This window comes from Petaurus breviceps, unplaced genomic scaffold (genome assembly GCF_028583685.1).
Source record: "Petaurus breviceps papuanus isolate PSGF00001 unplaced genomic scaffold, PetGlider_PUasm1.0 229, whole genome shotgun sequence".
NCBI classification, from domain to species: domain Eukaryota; kingdom Metazoa; phylum Chordata; class Mammalia; order Diprotodontia; family Petauridae; genus Petaurus; species Petaurus breviceps.
The window spans coordinates 20,779,291-20,805,626 of NW_027185903.1; the positions used below are offsets into that span (position 1 = coordinate 20,779,291).

Below are 26,336 nucleotides of genomic sequence, written 5' to 3' on the forward strand. Positions count from 1 at the left end.
GAGGGAATGTCTCTGATTTATTTCTATTGAGCAACAGACTACTTTGAGGAAGAAGGGTCACTTGGTACCAAAACTATTTCATAATCTTTCCACGCCCTGCAGAGGCTATCAAAAGGATCTCAAAAATCTACATGGGAATTCCCCTCCCCCTTCTCCCCTTGCCCATACCCCTCCCCCCCACTTGGCTATCAGAATTTGGAATTCCAAGCAGTGACATCAATATACAAATGTAGTTATTCTTTACAGCAAATTTCACAGACATGACATTATGCACACTAAACCCCCTAGCTCACCGAGGAAGAATTTGAAAAGAACTTAAAGTGACCTGAAAACAACACTCTCAAAACCCGGCTATAGGAGAAATGGCACATTGATGATATTGACATAGGCACACCATTGTTAAGTTCATCGGCAAATCCTATCAAGTTCTCCAAATTAAAAATGTAGAAAATAAAAATCAGGAAAAGGTCAGAACACTGTATAAAAGAACAGTTAAGATACTGATTTTTTTTTAAGTAAGCTAAAATGAGGGCATCGGCCTCTCCAAAAGACTTGCCATGACAGATATTTGTTCTAGTTTATAGTTTAATAGTTGGTTACATGTCCTTGGTATTACACATATCATAAAAATAAAAACCTTAAGGTCTTGGGCTTAATCAGGAAATTGAATATCTATTTAATAAAAGATATAAAAACAGGAAATCATTTATTTAATAAGCTTTTGAAATTGAGACATAAGAACACTTATAAATAAATTCATTTTAACATGAGATATGGAGTTTATCTAGTAAATGTAGGGAATCTATTTACATATCCTCAAGATCTCTAGAAGAACAACTTCAGGGAAATTGTGAGGAGAAATTATGGAAAAATTAAACAATTGGAAACCTTTATTTTGCCCATGAATTTGTTGTTCAGTCATGTCCAACTCTTTGTGACCCCATTTTGGATTTTCTTATTTATTTAGGATTTTCTTAACAAAGCTACTGAAGTGGTTGCCATTTCCTTCTCCAACTAATTTTACAGATGAGGAAACTGAGGCAAACAGGGTTAAGTGAATTGCCCATGGTCACACAGCTAGGAAGTGTCTGAGGCCATATTTGAACTTAGGAAGATGAGTCTTCCTGACTCCAGATCTGGTCCTTTATCCACTGTGCCACTTAGCTGATTACTCCATGAATATGGTGGAATCAATATAAATACAAGTAGGTGATTTAGTGCATAGTGCACTGGTCCTATTGTCAGGGATATCTGATCTCAAATACAGCCTCAGAACTTTCTAGCTGTGTAACCCTGGGAAAATCACTCAACCTCTACATGCCTCAATTTCCTCATCAGTTAAATGGGGTTAACAAAGGCAACTCTCTCTCAGGGTTGTTGTGAGGATGAGTTAATATTTTTAAAGTCCTTTGCAAAACTTAAAGCACTATATAAAAACTAGTTATTATCATTAATATAGTAAAATGTTAATATTATCTAAACTAATATAAGCTAATTTTAATTTAAATACTCTATTTATAATAGCAATACTACACTATTTAAAAATTAAGTTAATTACAATACTACAAGCTAAGAAACAATAGAATCTAAAAATAATGACATAAAAAATAAAAACACAAAAATAAAGAAATGAGAATCTCAAGAGAAATTATAAAGCATAAATTAAGGAATCTTGTCTACATTTTAAAATGTCATAAAGCAGACATTATGAAAATTATATATAAAATAGAAAAACAGAAAAATGAGATAGAAATAAAGAAAACCCAAAGAGAACTACATATCTATGAGAGATTAATCCTAGATGAAACCAATATCACAAGATATTGAAGAAAGGAATTATTCAGTAAAAATTACTGGGAAAATGGATAGGATAGAAAGATGATGAAAAATGAAATTTGAAAGGAACCCCAGTAGCTACTGAATCTAACATGAAAAGAAGAATTCAATTTATAATATAAATAAGAAGTGGTCATAAAGCCCTTGCTTAAAGGGGAACCCTGAACCAAGGCAATCAACCCTTTTATCTCCTTCCTAACTGATTTCTCTGGGCAGCTAGGTGGCACAGTGGATAGGATGCTGAGCCTAGGGTCTGGAAGACCTGAGTTCAAATCTGGCCTCAGACATTTGTTGGCTGTGTGATCTTGGGCAAGTCAATTAACCCGGCTTGCCTCAGTTTCCTCTTCTGTAAAATGAATTGGAGAAGGAAATGGCAAACCACTCCAGTATCTCTGCTAAGAAAACCCCAAATTTGGAGTGGGGGGGGGCGTCACAAAGAGTCAGAAGTGTCTAAAAATAACTCAACAACAAAACAGATTCTCTATCCTGCTTAATAAATCAGTTATTCCAAATTTCTTAAGCCTGCCACAGCAGCCACTCTCAGCTGAGGACCCCAGCTCCCTCCTCTCCCCTCTTCATCTCACAACCCGCTCTCCTCGTCACTTTTCCTCATACAGCAAAGTATGTTTAGCAGGAGGACAACTAGTAAAGGGTCTTGACTCCAACACATATGAAGATGGTCGAAAGGACTTTATTTTCCCTTTCTTTACTCTTCTGATGACCCATTTCCCATGTATGTGTCTTTAGGATTCTATCTCTCACTCTCTCCACTCAGAATCCCTTGGCACTGTGGAGACTCAGCTCAACGCTAACTACTAGGGGATATATACACGCACACACATGTGTGTATGCACATATATAGATAAGCATATATGTGCATATCATGTATACATACCTGTACACACTATAGAAATATGTATATATATAATGTGTATAAATTTTGAGATCACATGGTATCCTGGTATACATTTTTGTTAAAATTTTGCTTTTTTGGAGGGGGGAGGGCAGGGCAATTGGGATTAAGTGACTTGCCCAAGGTTTCACGGCTAGTAAGTGTTAAGTGTCTGAGGCTGGATTTGAACTCAGGTCCTCCTGACTCTAGGGCCTGTGCTCTATTCACTGTGCCCACCTAGCCGCTCCGTGGTATACAATTTTAATGGGAAAGAAATATGTACATATGCAAGTGGGAGTGTGTGTAAATATACATATATGCAAGTGTGTATATTTATACACACACACTTACCTTCCAAGTTTTTATAAATGAACATAACATCTCATATATGATCTATTCAGGACAGAGAACAGAACTATCACCTCCTTATTCCTGTAAGCTAACTTCTTAGAGAAGATGACGTTAGTTTTTTGGCTATGAGTTTCTACCCATATTTCACATCATACATCTATACTAATGTCTAATTGGATTAGAAGTTCTTAACCTGAAGTCTACTGACTTGGGGAAAAAATACATTTTGGTAATTTCTGCATTTCAGTATAATTGTTTTCCTTTGAATTCTGTGTATTTTATTTTATGCATTAAAAGACATTCTGAGAAAGGGCCCATTTGCTGGGAGAGGAAATACACATACACACATCTACATACATACTGTCTACACCATTAAAATTGTAGACTTGAATACCATATGATTCCAAAATTTGGTATATAATATCAGATAAAATCTAACATCCAAATTCTGTAATGAATTGATGCAAAACAAGAAAACTTTTTCTACAATGGATAAATGGTCACAGGAGATAGATATATAGATAGATGAATGTTCTTTTCTTCAGTCATTCAGTCATGTCTGACTCTTCATGACCCTATGGACCACAGCATTATTCACTATTTCCCAAATTCCGTCCATGGTACTATCTATCCACCTCATCCTCTGCCGTCCCCTTCTCCTCTTGCCTTCAATCTTTCCCAAATCAGGGTCTTTTCTAATGAGTCCTGTCTCCTTATTAGGTGGCCAACGTATTTAAGATTTAGCTTCAGTATTTGTGCTTCCAATGAGTAGCCTGAAACCAATCAGTTGTTCCATGTTCAATTCTACATGTGGCTTCTTGACTTACATATAGATTCCCTTGGAGACAAGTAAGATGATTCCATACTCCCATCTCTTTGAGGACTTGCCACATTTTGTTGGGATCCACACAAAGTCTTCAGCATAGTCAATGAAACAGAGGTAAATGTTTTTCTGGAACTCTTTGCTTTCACTCTAGTTTTTCTGAATCTTTGAAAATCTGCCTGCACTTCCAGGAGGGAAAAAATAGATGGACAGAAGGATAGATATCTCCTGTGACCATTTATCACACATATACATAACATCCATATGCATATTTGTATAAAAACTACATGTATATAATTGTGTGACACATAGATCATATATGTAAGAATATAACATAATATGAATAGATTTATATTCATACCCCATATATTAAGTATAAGTGTGTATACATACCATACATGCACATATATGGTATATGTACTGCATGCATATTATATGTATGGAATATGTATATACAATGCAATGTATATATATAGCTTCACATAATATATACACATAAACTTATTGTTTCTAGAGAAGGCAACACAAATTGCTAATAATCAGTTGAAAAATTGCTCAAACTCTTAATAGAGAAATGGAGAAAAGCACATCAAAGAAATTAATGGGCAAATGCAAACACTTATGAGGTTCTGCCTTATACTGCTTAAACTGGCAAAAAAAATTAAATTATAAAACTCAGGGATGGCAAGGCTGTGGAGAAACAGACATACTTTTATAGTGTTGATAAAGCTAAGGAATGATGTGGTCCTTTTTAAGAAAAATCTGGCATATATATCAAAAGCTACTAAGTTGACCAAAGGCAGTATGATGGGATGAGAAGTACAAAAGACAGAATCAGAGGACATGGTGGGAAGGGGAATTGAGTTATGGCTCTGACACCGAGAAATTTCCTTGTGTGTGACCCTGAGCAATTCCCATAAGGTTTTAAGTATAAGATTTAAAATAGATGTAGTAGGAGTTTGTACTGCCTACCACAGAGGATTGTTTGAGGATGGTGTTGTTAAACCTTAGAGGTTATAGGGACCTAGCCTGATAAAAATAATATCGGACACTTTGACCCAGTGATCCTCCTATTAGGACAGTATCCTAAAAATGTTTTTAAGAGGAAGGAAAGATTTATCTGTTTAAAAAGACACTTCCTGTTTTATTTGGAAGAGAAAAACATGGAAAAAACTCTTTGTCCAGTGGGCAGAGAACAACACTATACACTGTGGCATGCTAACATAACAGAATATTATTGAGTCTAAAACATGACAATTATGAAGAATATGAAGAAGTACAGATGCTTAGAAAATGTTTGAAGTCATTCAATCAAGAAAGAATTAAAACACATGCACATCGACTATAATAAGCTAAAATTTATAAATTCCTTCAAGGTTTATAATGCAATTTATACGGTACCTTGTTTATTGTTGTTATAATTACTACAATAATAAATATAGCATTTAGAAGGCACTTTAAGGTTTTCCAGATGCTTTACAAATATTTCATTTTATCGCAAAATACCTACCCATGGGAGGTGGGTAATATTGTAAGAATCCTCATTTTACAGATGAAAAAACTGAAGCAGACAGAGGTGATGTGGCTTGCTCATGGTCAAAAAGTGGATGGGACTGAGCCTGGATTTGAATCGAGGTATTTATTCCTGACTCCAGGTCAGTCTAGCACTCTGTCTACTCTACCACCTAACTTCATGAACCTCATAACAACCCAATGAGGGAATTTGCTAGTAGTATTAGTATTATTCCCATTTTACAGATGAGGAAAACTGAGGCTGAGATAGGTTAATTTATTTGTCCAGGGTGACACAGTTAGTGTCTGAGTCAAGATACAAACTGAAGTCTATCAGACTAAGTCTAAATTCTGCACTCCAGCCTCTACAACCTTCTAGCAACTGATTGGCTACATGACAAAAGGAAATGAAGTATGAAACAAAAAGTATACAGATGGGAAAGAGACTGGAAGAAGAACGAGTAAAAGAAAACTGCCACCATGTTGTTAAAATGTATTATATATACATTTAATAAGATGTAAAAAAATTTGGAGTTTAAATTTTTATTTGATATTTTATTCTTCATATTTATTTACTTGGTTAAAATTAGTTGTGATTGTTTTATTTTTATTTTAAAAGAATGCACAAAATAATTTAGGGATATACAGGAGGTCCTCTGTTCCTATTGGAAAAGTAATCATACAAATTGGAGAGGTGTGATAGTAATGGAATGTGGAGATTCCCCTGTATTGGGCTTGGTTTTCAAATTGATTGTGTTAAAACCCAGAGCTTGTTAATCCCACCTGTGGGATGGACTTGTTGATGTGAAAAGAAAGTCCTGAACTGGGAGGAGCTGGTGACATAGATTTGGAGAGACAAGAGAGAGGCGGAAGACCTTTTTGGAAGCAGCACCCACGTGGAGACAGAGAGAGAGACTAAGAATTGCTGGTGGCCGCTTTGAATTGCCCTGGACTTTTGAGACCTGCCCCCTGAGCTGCCAAGGACTGAGGAGACATGGCTGTTTTGCTGGTACTTTGTTTGTCTGTTTTGATGTTCTTTTGCCAGATTTGTCCACTGGTGAAAGACAGTCCTGTTGTTGAAGAAGTCCTGGAACCCGGCTTTTGGTTAAGAAGCCCTGAGACTGTCCTGCAGACAGAGAGTGGATACTGTCCACTGGTGAAGGACTGTGCTGTTGTTGCAGGGGTCTGGGAACCTTTCTGTTGGTTCAGAAGCCCTGAAGAAGGATTTTCTTGTTGTATGTTTACAGAAATCCTAGGAGAGGGTTTTGCTAATGTTTTCAGGGGTTCTAGGACTGTTCTACAGACAGAGGATGAATTAATGGAGGGACTGGCAATGTATCTTGTGGCCTTGCTAAGCCTTGTCTCCCCAGGAACTAAGATTGCTGAGAACTTGCCTCGTGTCAAGATGAAGAAAAGACCTCCATTTGGGTATTAAGTGCTGTGTTTAAACTTGATGTAACTCTGGGGTAGATTCAATTGTGATCCAGGGGTGGGGAACTTTTGACCTTTTTGTGCTCTGTGATTGACAAATAAAGGTATAGCCTAGGGGTGGAGAAGTATTTAGACCAGGGACTTTGTAATTGATTGAATGATTGGAAGGTCCTGGGGTGGGGTAGTCCTTGGAGATTATTTAATCACACTTAGTAAATCCTGTATTTTGGAATGATGTCATGTTTTGATCTTCTCTGTTCTTGGTTGGTCACTGAATAAAATGGAGAGCACCTATGCTGGTATTTTGAACCTTGGGAAGTTGCCTTTCCTTGGCAATTACAGTACAGGAGGTGAAGCACTTAATTAGATAATTCTGTTTCCCCTCCTTTATCCCAATAAATCCATAAGCCTTTTCACATAAATTAGTCATATAATTAAATCTAAAGTGCTTTTATCTGGATCATCCAGAATAACTGCCTCAATTTATCCCTTTTCTTTATAATGTGTAACCAGAAAGTAGCTGGAGACAAACTTATTCTGTCCGTTTCTTTGTAAACACCCCTGGAGTTGCATCCTGGTCTCCAATTACCCAGTTCCTTTCAATATTCAATATTTCAATTATTCCAATAACACTGAAATGAAGGAGAGAAGGAAGGAAGGAAGGAAGAAGAGAGAGGAATTAGGGAAAAAGGAAGGAATGGAGAGAGGGAGGAAAGAAACAGCATTTATTAAGTACCTACTATATGTCAGGTACTATGTTAAATACTACAAATATTTTCTTATTGGATCCTCAGGTAGGTGCTATTATTATCTCCATTTTAAAAAATTAGATGAGGAAACTAAGGCAGACACAGGTTAAATGATTTGCTCAGGATCACCCTGAAAATTCTCACAAAATCCTCATTAGGTAAATAGTATAATTATCACTGTGTGTGTGTTTTTTTTTGTAGATGCAATGATTAAGGCCTAGAGATATAAAATGTTATGTTTTCAACATCACAAAAAGAAACGAACACATGTCCAACCTACCAAAATGAAATACATTCCCAAGCAGTGACTCCCAATAACCAAGCAGACACTAAAACTGGTCTTGATTGGTATCACTGTGGTTATCTGCTGTGACAGTCAGCATTGCCTTGATTTCTGACAATTCCCATCAAGTGCCCCATACAAAGTATAAAAAGACATCTTCTTAAATATCAATCATTTCCTTAAGGATAAAGTAACTAACTGGGTAATAGTGGGTAAGTTACTTAATTTTTCCATAAAATGGCAGTGATTGGAGTATGGGGATGGTCTCTGAGGTCTGTCTTAGATGAGGCACTCTTGGCCCTCTGATTCTGGATATAATCTAATTTTTGCTAACTACCTGATTTAACTTTATAGGCTTGAAAAATTATCCATACTGCCCCTACTGCTATATCAGCTTGATCTAGAGATACCCGATCTGCTATCTAGGTGCTTGGCCTCACCCTGTTTCTAACTCTAACATGCATCGCTGGTTTCTGAGCCCACATGCTCTCATTTCATTTTGTTGGCTCATTTCTGGGCAGTTTTTCTGGTTTCTCCAGCCCTGGCTTGTGCAGGAGTAAAATCTTTCCTTTTCTGATCATCTAATATTCCAGCCTCTACTCCTTCCCATCCCTGAACCCCACTGGCACCTGAGCTGACATCCTTCAGGCAGGAACAGCAAGCAGCAGTCATTCAGGCAGCCAGCTGCTGCCCTCTGCTGGCCCCATAGAAATGTAAGAGCACTGGACAACACTCTAAATTAATACCATATCCCAGAGAGCCTCACCTGAAGGGAGGCAAACACAGGCTTTGAATGTGGTAAGGCATCCTCGCTTTGTAGATAAGGAAACAGCCCCACAGGGATTAAGTGGCTTACTAAAATTGCACAGGTATCCAAATTATGTAAATAACACGGAGACCATGTGCTCTAGAAAAGAAAAAACTGGATTTGGAGTTGGAGTACCTTTGACGTTGGCAGTAGCTGCTGTGTGGACTTGATGGCATTTTCCCATATCTGTGGTTGTGTGTGGAGGAAGGATTTGGACTATGTGACCTCTTGGTTCCCTTTCAGCTAACAATCTCTGATCTTGACCTTTAATCAGTTTTCAGAGTCAGAGCAGGGTTATTACTTATGGATTAAAGAAGAATCCTGCCTTCAGGGAGCATTCATTTTGGTAAGCTGAACATATGTGTTCTTTGTTTCTTTTTGTGATGTTGACCAAATAGTATCATTTTACTTCTCTAGGCCTTAGTCATTTCATTTATAAAAAAAAAGGACAGTAATAATTATACTATTTACCTAATGAGGCTTTTGTGAGAAAGTGATTTCTATATTTTAAATAAATTTCAGCTATTATTATTTTCCTAAATATCAGTCAATGAAAACTGCTACTCTGCTCCATGACTTCAGAGTCATGGTAATTTTCTTTTTCCCACTAAGTGAGTATTTCTCAGGTCATGATGGAAAGAAATATAAAGAGACCACATCCTAAAAACAGAAGGAATCACAGAATTAGCTATGTCATTCCTCTCTAGCTTCAAACACGTTAATATCCAGAAAAGGTTAGGGCAGCTGCTTCCAAAACAAATGAACCGGAGGAGGGAGAACTTTAACCTGGTTTCAAGGGGGTAAAACCCAACTAAATACTGGACTGACTACTCATCACTGAGACGGTGTAGGCAAGGACAAGGACAAGGGAAAAACTGATTAACCCCTTCAGGGAGCAGTCCCACAGGCTAGTTTGAGCTAATACATATAACATTCTAAGGTCTGAGAAGTGTTTTACATGTTTTCTCATCCGATCTTCGCAAAAACCATGAGAAGTATGTGCTATTATTATCCCCATTTTAGAGATGGGGAAACTTGTAAGTGACTTATCAGGATCACACAACTCATAAGAACCCAGGGTAGGATATGAACTCAAGTCTTCTATTCACTACACAAACTTTATTCTATCATTCTCACATCATTCTGCTGTTGGATTTTTTGTTTTTGTTTTTTAGATCTCTACATTGCATATTTGCACCATTTAAGCAGTTAGAAACATTTTAAGAAGGTGGGGCCAGGAGTCAAAACAAGAAGGAAAGTCAGATAGCTTCCCCCCCTGGTCCCCCAAATTCATTAATTCTTTTTTTAAGAAAATCATTGATCTTGGGATCTGGAAGATTTTCCAAACTCCTAAAATGTCCTATTGAAGGCAAATACATCTTGGAAGGATCCTTTAAAAACCTCTTCTGTGAATTAGTTAGCCTCTAGTTGAGGTTGGCTACTTGGCACAGTAGATAGAGTGCCAGACCTGAAGTCAGGAAGACTCATCTTCCTGAGTTCAAATGCAGTCTTCGATACATATTAGCAGTTACCTTGGGCAAATCATATTATTCTATTTGCCTCGGTTTCCTTTTCTGTAAATTAAGCTGGAGAAGGAAATGTCAAACCGCTCTAGTGTCTCTGCTGATGAAGAATTGGACATAACTGCAGCTGAGAATACATCCTAGCGGGGCAGGGAATTTGCAATCTCGAGGCCACATGTGGTCCTCCAGGTTCTCAAGTACAACCCTTTGATCGAAACCAAACTTCAGAACAGATGCCCTTAATAAAAGGATTTGTTCTATACATGAGCTCAGTCAAAAGGCCACACCCAAGGACCTAGAAGGCCACATGTGGCCTCAATTTATATCTCTCCATTGTAAAATTTTATTCACAGGCTCTTATGTTTTGTAATCAAACATTACAAGCTTTACCTTATTAGGACTCAACTCTCGATTTTTGTTTAGAGATATTTCTCCAGCCTGGAGTTCATTTCTGTACTTTAGGTAGTCACTGAACTTATGTGAAATCAGTTAGGTTCTATGGTTTTTTAAAGAATTAAGATGAAAAAAGAAAGTGGGCATATTTAATAGCAGCGACAACTCTTCCTCTTTTTGTAACATTTCATTCCTCAGAGTATTTCTTCCTTCATTAAGGCAGAGTAGGAACAAAATGTGGTAGATAATCCCAGGGCAGCAGTTCTCAAAATGTAGTGTTTGGTACCCCTGAGGATAATGGGTCACTGAGACCCAGGACTATTTTTATAATACCACTAAAATGTCTAAATTTTTAACACGGCAAATATCAATAGATATAACCAGATAAACAAAAGCTCTTTGGGGGCCAGTCCTCAATTTTTAAGAGTATAAAGAAGTTCTGAGACCAAAAATTCAAGAACTGCTATTTTAAGGCATCTTATTTAAAACATTAACGCGAGATTCAAGTTGCTTGAACTTTCTCAGCCTCTGTTTCTTCATCTGTAAAATGAAGAGGATGGACTGAGTCTTCTATGGTTCCTTCTAGCTTGAAATCTATCATGTGATGATTCTTTGCAATATTAAGTCCTTTTAAATTTTGCTTTATTTCTTTCCAAGTATTTCCTCATCTCTGCTCTTGGCTTCCTGGGCCTCCTTTAGGTCCCAGATGAAATCGCATGTTCTATAGGAAGCCTTTCCAAATCATCTTTAATTCTAGTTCCTTCCTTCTGTTGATTATTTCCAACTTACCCTGTATAGTTTGTACACAGTTGTTTGCCTATTTCCTTTCCCCCTCACCCTCCTCAAATTAGAGCGGGGCCTGCTTTTTGCCTTTCTTTATATCTTAGCATCTACCACAATGCCTGGCCCACACTAGATATTTAATAATTGTTTTGGATGGATAAACTGAATGTTTGATTCCTTACCCTATAAGGGAAGATATTTTACTATGACTTCATTTTATGGTAACAGCAATTTCTGACTTCATTTCAATTCAATCCTTTGATTTCAATTCTTACACAGCTATGTATTCAGTGCTAATACCAACTAAGCTTATGGTTCTAGAATGATGAGGGCTTAAAAGCTGCCTTATGGTTAAGTTCCGATGAAAACACCAATGTTACCTGGGTAACACGGAATTAAACCCAATGTGAGGTACTTGCGATATGGAGAAGAGGGATACTTCCTTCATTAGGTTCTTTAGCTGACAAGCTCCAGTGATTTATTTTAAGAAAAAAAAATTGGGTTTGGGGTTGGGATGAAGAAGAAGCGGAGATTGGGTTACTGAGGCTGCATTTTGAGTATCCCAGTCACAGTGGGCCATTAGGAGCACTCCGATTCTTCAGCTTCATGACTTGGAAGTCCATCAATTTGTCCCTGTTACTAGGAGTTTGGCGAAATCAAAAGTTTCCAAAGGTGTTATGCCTCCTAGCAAAGAAATCAAGCTCCTTCTCTAATCGATTGAGTCAGACTGACAGGAAGTAAGGTGACTTCATTAGATGAACCACTGAATCTCCTATAAAGGAGGGAAAACGATCATGCTCAGGTTCCTGCCACTTATTTTTTTTCCTCCTGCTGGAAACCGAAGACTGAACAAGGAGCTATAAGGAAGTCTCCTTCAGAAGCAGCAGGAGACAAATCCAAGAGAAATGTCCATTTGGGTGGCTAGGCTCCTGTTTCATACTTTAAAAAGAGAAGGCCCTTCATTACTTGAAAAAGCAATCTTCCAAGAAAAGGAACTGAAAACAGAAGTTTATAATCTAGTTTATTTCATAAAATGTGGGGAACCAATATGGCAAACTGATCTTGCTACTTGTGCTAAGCCAGAAACAAACTATTAAACATAGACAAGCATTTGGATAAAGGACAATTTATGATTTACTGGGCAAAGGAAGCTTATGAATGGAAAGTACCACCTACTTGGGCTAATAATGCTATTACTATATATCACGTATTGTAAATTCCATCATGTCAGAAAGGTAGAATAATCTACTATATTATATGAGGCATCCATGTGGTGCAGTGGATAGAGTCCTAGGCTGGCAGGCAGAAAGCCCAGAGTTCAAACCCAGCCTCTGACACTTACTAGTTGTGTGACCCTGAGCAAGTCACTTCACCTCTATTTGTATCAGTTTTTCCATCTGTAAAATAAGGATAATAATAGAACCCACCACCCAGGGTTGTTGTGAAGATCAAATGAAATAATAATTGCAAAGCACTTAGCACAGTGCCTGGCACATAGTAAATGCTATATATATGGTAGTAATCATTATTATTAGTATTACTACTACATTGGATAGGGAGATGCCTTTGGACTAAGCTCTTTCACTCTGTTTCAACTTCACCATCTGAGAAATGGGGCAGATACTATCAATCATAGTATTTCTTCATGTAATTATGATTAAAGGACCAAACAAACACACAAAACAGCAAAAACTTCTTAGGCATTTCAAAAGTAAATACAATGTAAATAATAATACCATTTAGAATTCCATAATTTCTACCCAAGAAATCCAAGCACTCCTATCAGTATCATGCATGGTGCTTAAAAACTCAGAACATCCAAGATATTCAATAGGTGCACAGGCTTCAAGATGGAAAGGATTTCAGATGTGATTTTACAGATGAGGTAAGCTGAGTCCCCAAAAAGATGACGTTCCAATCCAAGGACACACACATATAGCAAACGGCTGAGCAAGAATCTGCACCAGTGTCTTCAGACTCCAAGTCTGTGCTCTTTTACTCACCACAATGCAAGGCAAGGAAAGATACGTATTTATTTATCCCCTCTAACAGATAAAGACATTAATTCAAAGAGGAGATTTTTGACAAAGGCACAGAGTTAGTGATGGGGCTGAGGCAGGGGTATGCTGGTAAATGTTCAACAACCAGCATTCCCCAAAGCATGACACTTTTAAGGTTAGTCTGCATTATTATTATTTTTCTCCATCACTTCCTTAAGTCTAGACAACCATCAAACCCTCAACAGAAGCTTGGATTTAATCAAAGGGCTGCACTTGAGGACCTAGAGAGTCACAAGTGGCATTGAGGCCCCAGGTTCCCCACCCCTGGTCTAGACAATCAGAAAAACCTCAACAGAGTTAACAATCAAACAATCAACAAAGTGTCTGCTGATTTCCAAGTTTTAAATACTGACACAGAAAATAAGAATTAGCTCTCTAGGATACAGGGAGAGTTGGCTACAGCCCACTCCTGGACCCTGGTAATTTAATTACCTATCTCAATGTGCTTTCCACCTGTCCTAGCTGCAAACAAAAGGTACAGCATAGTACAGCAGAAAGAGAATTGGCAGATGACCTCTGTTCAAATTCTAACTCTGATGCTTATTACCTGCAAGACATGGATGAGTCACTCAAATTCCCTAGGCTAAAATTTCCTCATCCATAAAATGACAGGTGTGGGAATGGGTTCCACAGAGGGGTGTACTAGACAGCCTCTGATGTACCTTACTGTTGGATAGTGTCCGAGGCCTGGAGTCAGGAACGCCTGAGTGCACATCTGGCCTCAGGCACACACTAGCTCTGTGACCCTGGGGGAGCCACTTAACCCAGTTTGCCTCAGTTTCCTCATCTGTAAAATGAGCCAAAGAAGGAAATGGCAAACTGCTCCAGTATATCTGCCAAGAAACCCCCAAGTGGGGTCACAAAGAGTAGGACACAACTGAAACAACTGAACAACAATTTGAACATTAAACTTTACAGCCTTTAAAATTTTCAAGTTGATTTTAATTTTAATTTAACATAAAAACTAGTAATTTAATTTTAAAGTGAAGATGATGTGAAGTGGATGCAGTGCAAAGTACTGTGGGTAACAACAAATAATAACAACAGCATCAACAAGTGACATTTATACCTATCCAAACAGCAGGATGATTAGAATGCAGGGCGAGGAGTCAGGAAGATCTGAGTTCAAGTCCAGCTTCAGACACTTCCTGGCTGGGGGACTCTGGCTGTCTGACCCAGTTGCCTCACCCACCTCCCACTGTTGCTGTGAGGATCAAAGGAGGTGTTTATAAAGTGCTTTGTGAATTTTAAAGTGCTATGCAAATGCCAACTATTTCAAAAATTCTTTTTTAAACCTTATCTTTTAAAGGTCAGGACCCTTGAGCATCTTAATTTCTTACTTTCCTGGGGAAATATTCCCAGTTTGTGAATTGAAAATTTTGTTTTTGTTGTCGTTCAGGCAATTTTCAGTGGTTTGATATTTCCTTCTCTAGATCATTTTACAGATGAGGAAATTGAGTCAAACAGGGTTAAGTGACTTACCCAGGGTCACAAAGCTTGTAAATGTCTGAGGCCGGATTTGAACTCAGGAGGATGAATCTTCCTGACTTCAGGTCTGGCATTCTATCTGATAAGGTACAGGCTCTGGGAGCCCCCTTGAACTCTCCTTGAGTCCTTGAGTTACAGGCTCTGGGAACTCCCCTTGAACTCTGATTAAATGATCCCATTTGATGAGGAATTTGCATGAGGCCATAAGCCTTACATTGTGGCTGGGTCCAAAACTCTGTTAATAGACTTCCCACCCTTGAGCCTATCAAAATATCAATCCACCCTTGAACTGGCCTAGCCCACCATTGTCTGTAGTCTCCTGGTAGCCTCCTGCAACTTCCCACCCTTAATCACTCATTGACCTCATCTGACTTCTTCTGAAGACCCTCTCCAAACTCCTCCTCTAAACCACCCCTAGATTCCTCCTACAACCTTCTGTATATAAGATCCCATCTCACACCATGTGGTGTGAGGGCGCCATAGCATTTTCTAACACATACTTACTTGGTGTCAGATGATTCTGGTCTGCTTGTTGATATGCAAGTGTCACAGATACCTAGGCTCCTTAAGAGTCTACCCAATGTGGTGAACTTTTAATAAACTTTTCTTTGGCTGAGAAAACTTGAGTCGAATTCATTCGGCAGGACCCAGCATGTTGGTATTTTGGGGTCTCCAGAGCAACCCTAACCCTCTTTATGGGTAAACTCTTTATATCCACCATTCCACCTAGCTGCCTTTAATATAATTTTTACTGAGCTTTATTCTCAGGACTCTGCACATAAACAGGTAACTGCTACTCTTTTACTCCCTTCTTTGAATTCTAGAATGTATCTCCATATCTCTTTTATTAATTTCATCTCCAGGAATATTTCTGGCCCAATTCAATTTTATAAATTAATAATGCTCACTAATTCATTAACTGAAGCATTATTGTTCCCCCTGTTTAAATCTCCAAGCTTTTAGCTGGTCCTTTTAAAGAGAAGCAAACTGGTCTGAAATTCTCAATTGCTTAATTAACTTCCCTGGGTTAGCAGCAATCCTCTATCTAATATCCTTTGTAAATCCTTTATAGTGTCACTTGCTTCTATTGGGTGTCATTAAAAGGCTAGAAGTATCCTTTATTATATCTATGTTAGTTCCACATGGAACTTTAATTAGGGTACACCTGTACAGCATTAAGCAGCCTGAAAATGAAGATATTGTGATAAAATTCCTATTCAAAACTAGAAGCACATCTTTTATCATTTGTACAACTGTAAGCCCTTTCCTATTATACTATTATGAATAATGCAAAGAACATTTCATATGGAAAAAAAAGAGATAGTGCAAAAGAGCTATCGATTTCTAAAATCGAGAACACTAATTAAATGATCATTTCTTTCCTTTCCCAGTGGTACTATGATTGACAGATGAAGATGTCAAAGTTTTGGCAAAGCTAAATAAATCCGAGAATATAAGTCAAGCAGAACAAAGAATTCTAAACACAACCAGAGTTGTTAACCTTTATAGACAGAAGCCATGAACTACCTTATAATCACTGTATAATCAGGAAAAAATTTGTAAAACCTCTTTTTCTCATTAGGGAATTTCATGGGCATGCTCTCAACTCAGATCAGAGCATCCTGATTTTCTTCCCTACACATTTAAAATGAGAAAAAAGGGTTAGTAACAAAACCAAAACCAAAACAAACAAAAAACACTTCACCATCACCAACTACACTTACATGACCATTTAGTATATCTTCAAGGTGAAAATGTAGCTTTGAATGCACATTCAAAAAGAGACAAATTATTTTGATGCTCATTAGTGACTTTATAGAAGCCATTCCTCCTAACTTAACCTCAGTTTCTCAGTCTGTAAAATAAGGGAGTGGACAAGATAATGTCATCATACCATATTGAGCTTGCTCCAGCCTGGGCTTCATTCCATCCAGGCATCTACAAGGACACCAGGGCCTGGCCATATTCTGTCATTTGCTCTATTGTTGCCCATCTCTCCTCACCAAAAGTAGTGACCTTCCAGACCCAACCTCCTGAAATCCAGCCCATCCATCCCAAATGGGGAAGGGAATGGAGGAGAGTTAATCCACTCAGCTTTGGAACTCAGTCTGGGGTGAAGCAGGGGTGGAGCAATTACAGATCTCGTTCAGGAGGTTCTGCTAGGTCTGGCCTTTGGCCAAGCAGTGTTATTAATGCAATATAACACACAAAAGCATCTGGAGGACCTCTTCCATGACCCAACATGACTTTGGGGAGCATAAGTTTCCCTGTTGCATGCCTCAATTCATACCAGTAATCAGAGGTAGAAAACAAAGGTACCTCTGTCATTAATTTTTACAGGTATCTGGAGATTTCATACTTCAATGTCACTTGCAAAATGGATGTTTTTAGTGTATACTTGGTCTAACTTAGCTGTTGTTCTTCAAGACTTTTCTTCAGTGTCATTTCTACTTATTTATGCAGTACATCAGGGGCTAAGGTGTTAGAGTTCATAAAGTGGTGGCTCCACTGCCATCAATGGAGAAAAGTCTTTTAAGGGATTTTGTGGATCTTTTCCTTTTTTCATCTGTCTGTTGGCCTCCGTCCTGTGACATCCTTAAATTCTCTTGGGACAATCTAGTTGGACAAAATTTCTATAAACTCATTTTTCCCTCCAACACCTCTCACTGTTTTATACAGAGATGCTGCAAATTTTTTTTCTATCACCCTCTTTGGCAAGATTTTTACAAATGGGTTTATATTTTAAACTGGTATTGCTTTTGGCTGCCGCACATCTCTACTTGGCAATAAATTCAAGGGTTTGCTGGCAGAGGTGCTTTCTGGGCTTTTTTGGCCTTCTCATTATAGCAACAGATTTATATTGACTTAATTTTTCTTAGGAAAGTTGATAGTCTCTGGGACTGTACATAGACAGCTTATTCAGAAAGGACTCATTAATAACCAGTCATTTCTTGCCAGTTAGAAGACAATCAATTTCCTTTTTTTGTGATGTTATTTAGTGCTCACTATGTCTAGTGCCTCCTGACTCTCTTCTTAAAGTATTTATAAAATGAATACAAGGCTTTTTATAGTCTACAAGCCTTTAACTTCTCTTGTTTCTTACTCCGGAACCATATTTGCTAATGCATTTTTATCCACCCTCCCTTCTGCTTGGAAATTACCAAGCACTGAAAAACATTTTTTGGTAGAATTTTTCTATCTCCTTGTTGTCCTGCAACCAGCTGATGGTGGTGCAAAGATAACAATTATTTCCTTGTTAGTTTTTTAAAAAATATTTATTGAGGAAAAAAAGAAAATATTTATCATTAGTATTGCAATACAAGATGACCAAGTATTTCATGAAGTGATGTTTTATTGTTTTGGGGTGCACAATAAAGTCAATTCCACCAATCCTTTTATCCATGTTAGCAAGGAAAAACCTGAGTCATTCTTCCATTTAACTACAACTACAAGGACTGTCTTTAATTTTTTGATGAATTGTCATGAAAAAAGTAATGGACTTGGGAGTCAGAGGAGGTAGGCTCAAATTCTACCTCTGATAATTACTAACTTTGTGACTTTAGGAAAATCACTTAATTGCTGTGGGACCCCCCCCCCCAACATCATTTATAAAATGAGGAGGAGGTAAATTTGATGGCTATTATTCTTTGAAGAGGGAATAAACTTGTTTTGTTTGAAGGAAGAGAGGAGGATGAAATCAGGAAAAATGAATGAAGCTACAAAGATGAAGATTTAGGCTAGATGTCAGAAATAAATTCACAATTCAGTTGCCTTGGAAGCTTGGTGGGGGGGTCTTGCTCACAGGAGGGCTTCAAACAGTGGATGGATGACCGCTTATAAAAGACATTATATTGAGGATTTGGGTTGGACATGGGGGGGCCACTATGTCTTTTCCAATTCTAAAATTCTGTGACACAATGTAGAATGTGTATATGCATACATTTGATGAAGGTAAAATTATTTAATCTTGTCCTTCAGAAAGAGTATCATTATAGCTAGGGTTTAGTTCCTCCAAAAAAGGGATCAGAAAGGATTCCTCACAGAGATATTAATGTTACACAATTTTGGTGGTGAAGGAGAAGCTAAGACCTCTGGTCAGAGAATATTGAAGGGAAGAGGGGTAAGACTAATATTGGTTACTGAGAAGCATTTGAAGGTACTTTGTATGTTCTAGGGGCAAATTCCCTGTCTACTTGAATGGATTGTCTACGAAGCACCTACTATGAATATGGCACTGGAAATTTAAAGTAAAATAAAAATGAAAAAAAAATACCCTTTGCTTAAATTCTCTGGAGTAGGGGAGAAGGATGCTATATTTACCAAAAAATAGTAAATATAAGATAATTCAAGGAGGGAGTGACTACTAATCATTAAGGAGATGGAAAGACTTGCATGAAATAATGAAGAGCAAAATGAACAGAACCAAGAAAACATTGTATACAGTAACAGCAATACAGTTTTAAGAACAACTTTGAGTGAATAAATCATTTTGACTATTAAAAATACCCAAATTAAAAGCAAATGACATATGAAGGAAAATGCTATCTGCATCCAGAGAAAGAACTGATAAACAGAAGTATGTATAGAATGAGTGTGTGTGTGTGTGTGTGTGTGTGTGTGTGTGTGTGTGTGTGTAATGGCAGCCATCTCTGAGGGAGGGAAGAAATAAAGGAAATAAAAGGGGGAAAAAGAGATCACGAGAAAACGAAGTTCTAGATGGTTGTTACTGATTTTATTAATAAAGTAGGAAGCAAGATTCCCAGGCTAAGAGCAAAGTTTTAGGGGATACTATCAGAGACTTGAGGTAGGTGAAGATTTGGAATAATCGTTGTGGGGAAGGTGATATGGAGTCAATCAAATTAGCACAAAAGAGTTACTATGCAACAGTGGTATTAATTAACACAAGCTGGTGTAGAACACATTGACACAGCTCTTTGATACACTCTAGTTGTGTGCAGAAGCACATGAGTAGGATGGAGAAGGTACATGATGAGTGTATATCAGGGCTGGAGTTTGGCAAGGCGTAAGTAGTGATAAGATAGGGGGACAAGAGATGTCAGGGAGAAGACAGAATACAGTTGAACTGCTGAATTATATAACTGTGAAGGGACAAAAGTTAAAGCAGAGACAGTGGTCCAGGAGAGCAGAGAGGGGATGAAGTGACTGGAGATGATGGAAATAATGAAGTAGAAATAATGAAGAAAAGAGTGGAGAAATAATAATTCTTCAATGATCACTAAAGCAATTTTGCCCAGATGATCATCAAGATACTTGATGTACTAAACAAGGATAGTTGTGGATCACAGTTAAGTTTAAAGATATTTCATCTCCTTGATTCACCCAAAGGTGCACCAGGACCTGCAAGCAAGTACTAGTGTCCTTCAAATACTTGCTAACTGAGTAAAATCAGTCACTGGACTCCTTCTCCTCCCATCCATGCCCAATAGCATCTATTAGAGATGAACAAAGGAGGAGATAAAATTCTAAACTTAGAACTTCATCCCATGGGTCTTTTCTTGGGAAGGGCAAGGGACAATACTACCAAATTCTTAGCCTTCATTTAGAAATGAATTTATGAAGCATTTCAAACATCTAGTTTCCCCATAGAGAGGAGACAGTCATATACATCTATAAAATGGGAAGAGGTAGAACCAGTACAACTGGAAAGGGGGGAAAGTATTTCAGGAAGTGAATTGAATTAGAAATGATTTTTTTTTCACACTTAGAAATAAGAACAAAAGTGAGCAGAAGATTAAGATTAAGTGAATCTTAATAAAGGGTGTTGGAGGGAAGCTTTCATCTAGCTTTATAAAAGTCTGCTAGCAATACAGGAAACATGGCAGACTGAAGTCCAGAAATATATGAGCACAGGAAAATAAAGTGAGCATTTAAAAAGTGAACATGTTATCAGTAACATATTTGCTATAATTCTAGGCAAGTTTATTTTTTAAGAATTACTTTGGGAAATTTAAAGCACAAATTGGAAGGCAAAAGTTCTGGCAAATGCACTCATTTTCACTGCCAGTCACACAGAGAAAGTTTAAATATGAATTTAAAAAATCAAACACCTCATTTGGTTTGACTTAGCTAAATACGAAAGAAAAAAAAAACCCATAAATTTCTGGGCAGGCCAGCTTCTATGAAGTGTGTGAACCAATAAGCATTTATTAAGCACCTATTATGTACCAGACACTGTGCCAAGCAATGCTAAGATTCTTTTGCTATCTGGGAGGGGGGGAAGGAGCTGCTCTAAGAGACCTCAGTCCTAGGATCTCCTTCCTTATCAGAGAATCTTTCCTGGTCTTTCTAGAAAACAGTGCTATTAACTAAACCGCAAGAACTGTTTCCTCTTCCCTACAATGGATCTATTCTGTCCTGTTATGCTTTTATTTGTTGGTCTCCAAGGGAGAGGATGACAGGAATCAATGCCATAGGGAGGGTGGCTTGGGACTCAGTGAAAGCATGTTACTTCTGACCCACAGTCAGGAAAGTCCCTGAAACCCAATAACAAGTAGGGGAAAGGTGTCCTAAAGCCTGCTAGACAGAAAACCAGAAATAGAGACAACTGGGTAGCTCTTTGTCCTTTATTCAGACATGAGACAAACTATAAAGTTGACGGCATTGTGTGTCTGGAATAGCTCTAAAGCTCATGTTCCAGTAGGGGCTTCTTGCTGTAATCTGCTTTCCACATGTTAAATTTCTCTTATATTTAGTAATTCCATAGAGATGAAAGAATACCACATTAATAAAAGCCCTTGATTTTAAATCCTGTCTCTGTCATTTACTGTTTTTTACCTCAGCCAAGTTGCTTAACCTTTATGAGTTTCAGGCTCCTCATCTGTCCTCAGGAATCACAGAATCATTCCAACTCCTTCTTGCAGAATTGGAAGCAAACTCTGAGGTTATCATATCTAACATGTAAGTATAAATCCTATGTCCAAGATACCAAACAAGCAATCATGCAGTCCTCTATCTGAAGACCTCTAAGGACCAGAATGCTCTCCCTCCTCATCTCTAAGCCTTACAGGTTTGGCAGAAAATGGCTCATATCACTTTTGAACAGTTCATGTAAAGAGTGATAAAGCAAAAAGAACATTGAAATTTGGAACTGGATGGCTTGTATTTTAGTCCTAACTCAGCTACTTTCCAATTGTGTGACATTGGACAAGTGACTTTTACCACTCTGCACCTCAGGTCTCTTTCCCATTCAATGAGGGGGCTTAGGTTAGATGATTAATGACTATCGTCAAAACTCAAGCCTTCTGACTTCAAATCCAGTGCACTACCACAGCTACAGTATCATGAATTTTCTCTTTGTTGTTCAGTTATTTCAACTGTATCCAACTCTTTGTTACCCCATTTGGGGTTTTCTCAGCAAATGTACTGGAGTGTTTTGCTATTTCCTTTTCCAGCTCATTTTTACAGATGAGGAAACTGAGGCAAACAGGGTTAAGTGACTTGCCTGGGGTCACACAACTAGTAAGTATCTGAGGCTGGATTTTAACTCAGGAATATAAGTCTTTCTGACTCCAGGTCCCAAATTCTATCTACCTATCTATCCACCTAGTTCAAACCATCTACTGACCCAGAATCTTCTTTAATAGCTAACTTTTCTGCCATGGGTCACTTGATACTATTATCAATTGTGATTGGAGATGTGAGACAAACCTGGCCAGGCGGGCAGTTCAGGATAGAACTCTGTTTATTGATACAATGAGCAAGGATTCAGGGTACTCTGTACATTGCACATCATGGAGAGCAGTGAGCTAGCATCTGGTTGGCCTGGGAACAGCTGCAAGAAGCTGGCTGCTTCTACCTGCCTAACTGAGTTGGCTCTCAACATCTCCCCCTTTCTTTCATTACCTTCTTTAACACTTGAAGATATTGTTCCTGATCTTTGAACTGTACGCCATATACATTTGACCCAAGGTGATAGAAAGTTAGAAAAATCCCTGTATCAGCCTGGTGAAACAAAATGACTAAAAAAGGTTTACTCAGGGGTGGATAGGTGGCACGGTGAATAGAACACTGGCCCTGGAGTCAGGAGGACCTGAGTTCAAATCCAACCTCAGATACTTAACACTTAGTAGCTGTGTGACTTTGAGCAAGTCACTTAGCCCCAATTGCCCCTCCAAAAAGCAAGAAAAAAAAAGGTTTACTGAAAAATGTTCCCTTACCCTCTGTACTTGTGCCTTGTGGAGCTCCAGTGAACATAAGGGCAGTCTCTGCTGTGACTTTCATGTCCTTATTTGCCCCACATTGGGTGCCATTTGCCATGGGCCACTTGATACCGTCAGCAGGTGTGATCGGAGATGTGAGAGAAACTGGGCCAGGTAAGCAGTTCAGAATGGAACTCAGTTTATTGTTACAATGAGCAAGGATTCAGGGCGCTTTGTACTTTGCACATCACGGAGAGTGGTGAGCCAGCATCTGGTTGGCCTAGAAGCAGCTGCAAGAAGCCGACTGCTTTTACCTGTCTAACTGAGTTGGCCCTCAACACTTTTTAAAAGTACAAAAGATTTTTTTTTAATTCACTTTGATGTTAAGAACATACTGAGCAAATTTTTGCCTTCAAAGTCAACAAGTAAAGAAAATAATCTGTAAAAACAAAGACCTTTTAAAGAAACTGGACAGAAGAGAAGAAAAGCTCTGAAGTCCAAAAAGCTGTGTTCAAATACTACCTCTGATACCCGTTTCCTGTCTGACCTTTGCAGAGCCACTGAGTTCATTTAACCTCCTTGGGTATGAGTTTCCTTATTTCGGATATGAGGAGATTGGACTATATGGCCTCCAAGGTGCTTTCCATCTCTAGATATACGACCTTGTGATAGTCTTATATATAGGGAGCAAACAAACATCAAAACAGGCAGATATGTAGTTTGCATAAATGACATATTCCCTGATTCCAAATTGTCTGAATTGTCCTTAAAATATTCATTGCTTTATTTAGGAGCAGTAGAATGCATGAATGATATCCCAGAGCACAGTAATGGCTTCAGTAGTGGGAAGGAACCACCACAAATGTACAAATGGTAGAGAACTCCAATTATACAAGTTCCATGGAAGTGAAAGAACCATAGGAAGGGTCCAAAGAGAACAGTGGCTCTGAGAATTCCATCCTAATTTGAAAACATCAATTTCTTAGGGCGTTAGGTCCTTCTTGGAATGATCCTGGGGACTCGTCCTTGCCAAGAAAATAGTTCAAGTGAAGAATACCTCTGGGCGTCGGTGGACTACTGGGTCAATATGACTAAGCCATGTGACATCGGCAGCCAAAAGCAAAGGGAAACCTAGGTGAATCAATAAACATACAGTGTTCCAGGCTGGGAAGATGATGGTACTTGTCTATTATGCCCTAGTGAGGCCACAACTGGAGCACTGTTTTAAGTTCAAGTAGCCACATTTTAGAGGGAACAATGACAAACTGGGGTGTGTCCAAAGGAGGGCAGTTGGTCAGTACAGTAAGGAATTTAAAACTAAACCAGACAAAGATTAAGGAAGAAATTGTGGTTGTTTATCCTGGAGATTAAAGACTTAGAGAGGCTTTGACAGGGATGATATTGAAAAGAATTTTAGATTTGTTTTGTTAGGTTGCAAAGGTTAGAAAGAGGAAGAATAGCAAAAGATTTCATCTCTACTTAAGTAAAAGCTTCCTAACAATGAGATCAAAGGATTTAGACTTAGAAGGGTCTTTGACATTCTCTTTTCCTACTCTTCCATTTCTCAAGTAGAGGAAACGAAAGTCTCATAGTTCCCTAAATAGCAGAGCTGGGATTAAAAAATGCAAATCCTCTGACTACAAATTCAATTCTATTTTCACTATTTCACATGTTTTCTGAATAGTCCAAAAAATGAAATGAAGTACCAGGGTAGATGAGTTCTCCATCTGCAGAAGTCTTCAAGTCTCAGAGGCCTGGATGAAGACTTGTTGAGTATTTTCAATTAACCAATAAGCATTAAGTGCCTACTGTGTACTAGGGACTGAGCAAGGCACTGTATTGTGCACAAGATTAATACTTTGAGTAGAGGTGTGATTGATAGTCTCCGAATTCCCTTCAGGCTCTACAATACTATGATTCTATAATGTTATGCCTATTCACAGAAACTGAAGTTATATTTTCTCTCAGAATATTTTGCAGAAACCCCCACCATCAAGATTTAATGCAAGATGGATTGATATTTAGTTATATGTTAGCTTAGTTTCTCTAACTTCTCTTATAGAAGAATTAGAGTGAAGGGGAGAAAGGGATAGGGCAAGACAAAGTAGACTTACACATTATTGTCTCTATAAATTTAATTTCATGTTTCCATTTCAGTGAAAAAAAGGTCTTGGACAACTTGCTACACACAGACACAAAACAATGAAGTGTTGGGGAAGCCTTTTAATTCAGTCATTGGAGCACTGGACTGCCATTAGGAACTCTTTCTTAGTTACTATTCCAGCCACTTTCTTTGAAATCAGGTCTCTAGATTTTCCTCCCTCTCACAAATTGCTCTCAGGGATAATTTAGTTTGTTTGTTTGCTTTTACTGCATTCAGGTCAAATTGCTTCTCTCTTCCTTGCCCTAGTAATCTACTTAACAGTGACATTCTCTGCAGTGACAAAGGGGAGGTAGAGAAGTCAGGTATTTGGTGAACCTAAGGGAAGGTCACACGGTTTCACTAGAGACCCCCAAGGGAATATAAAGGAGGATGTAGGGACAAAGTGAGAGATTGAGGCAGCCTGACAACATTTCCCAATGGAGCCGGGACTGATATCCCTAGGGCGGTGATGGGAAGGTTAGGGAAGAGATACAACAAATAGCTGTCAAAGAGCTTGGGGCACGGTGGGTGGTAAGCCATAGCAGGAAATGGAAGTCCCTGAGGGCCTTGTAGGAGGTTCTGGGTCTCAAGGGTGGTGAACCTTTGGCTACACATAGCCCTCTAGGTCCTCAAGGGTGGCCCTTTGACTGAGGCCCCTTAATAAAAGGATTCTGTAAAACTTGGACTCAGTCAAAAGGCCACACCCAAGGACCAAGAAGTCCACATGTGGCCTCAAGGCCACAGGTTCCCCACCCTGTAGGCTGACGCACATAGTTACACCAAACCCATATGAAGACCCCTCCTCAATCCTGTCTTCACACCAACTGGATCAGGGCAGCTCTGAGATCAAAGCAGCACAAGTATTCTCTAACTAAGTGTAGGATCCTTTCAAGCTAGTCTGATTGGAAAGCTAGAATTTTCTACCCTCGAAGCTTCCATGCCCCAAAGACCAAGAAATAGGTATTTGGGGCAGGGGGAGGTGGGAAATGTTGCAGAGACGGAGCAGAGAGTTGAAGAATAGGAGGAGGGGAAGAGCCTTGGGTAGAGATGTCTTATTGGTCAAACAAAGACAGGGCCAGAAAAATCAGGCATTTTTCTAGAC

The 26,336-nt window shown here is 38.5% G+C and overlaps 1 protein-coding gene across 12 annotated transcripts in view; it reads right to left on the reverse strand.

Annotated features, from left to right (window-relative positions):
- PDE4D (phosphodiesterase 4D) overlaps nucleotides 1–26,336 on the reverse strand; it is a 1,918,796-nt gene that overhangs the window by 229,580 nt on the left and 1,662,880 nt on the right. The gene's annotated exons all lie outside the window — the stretch shown is intronic.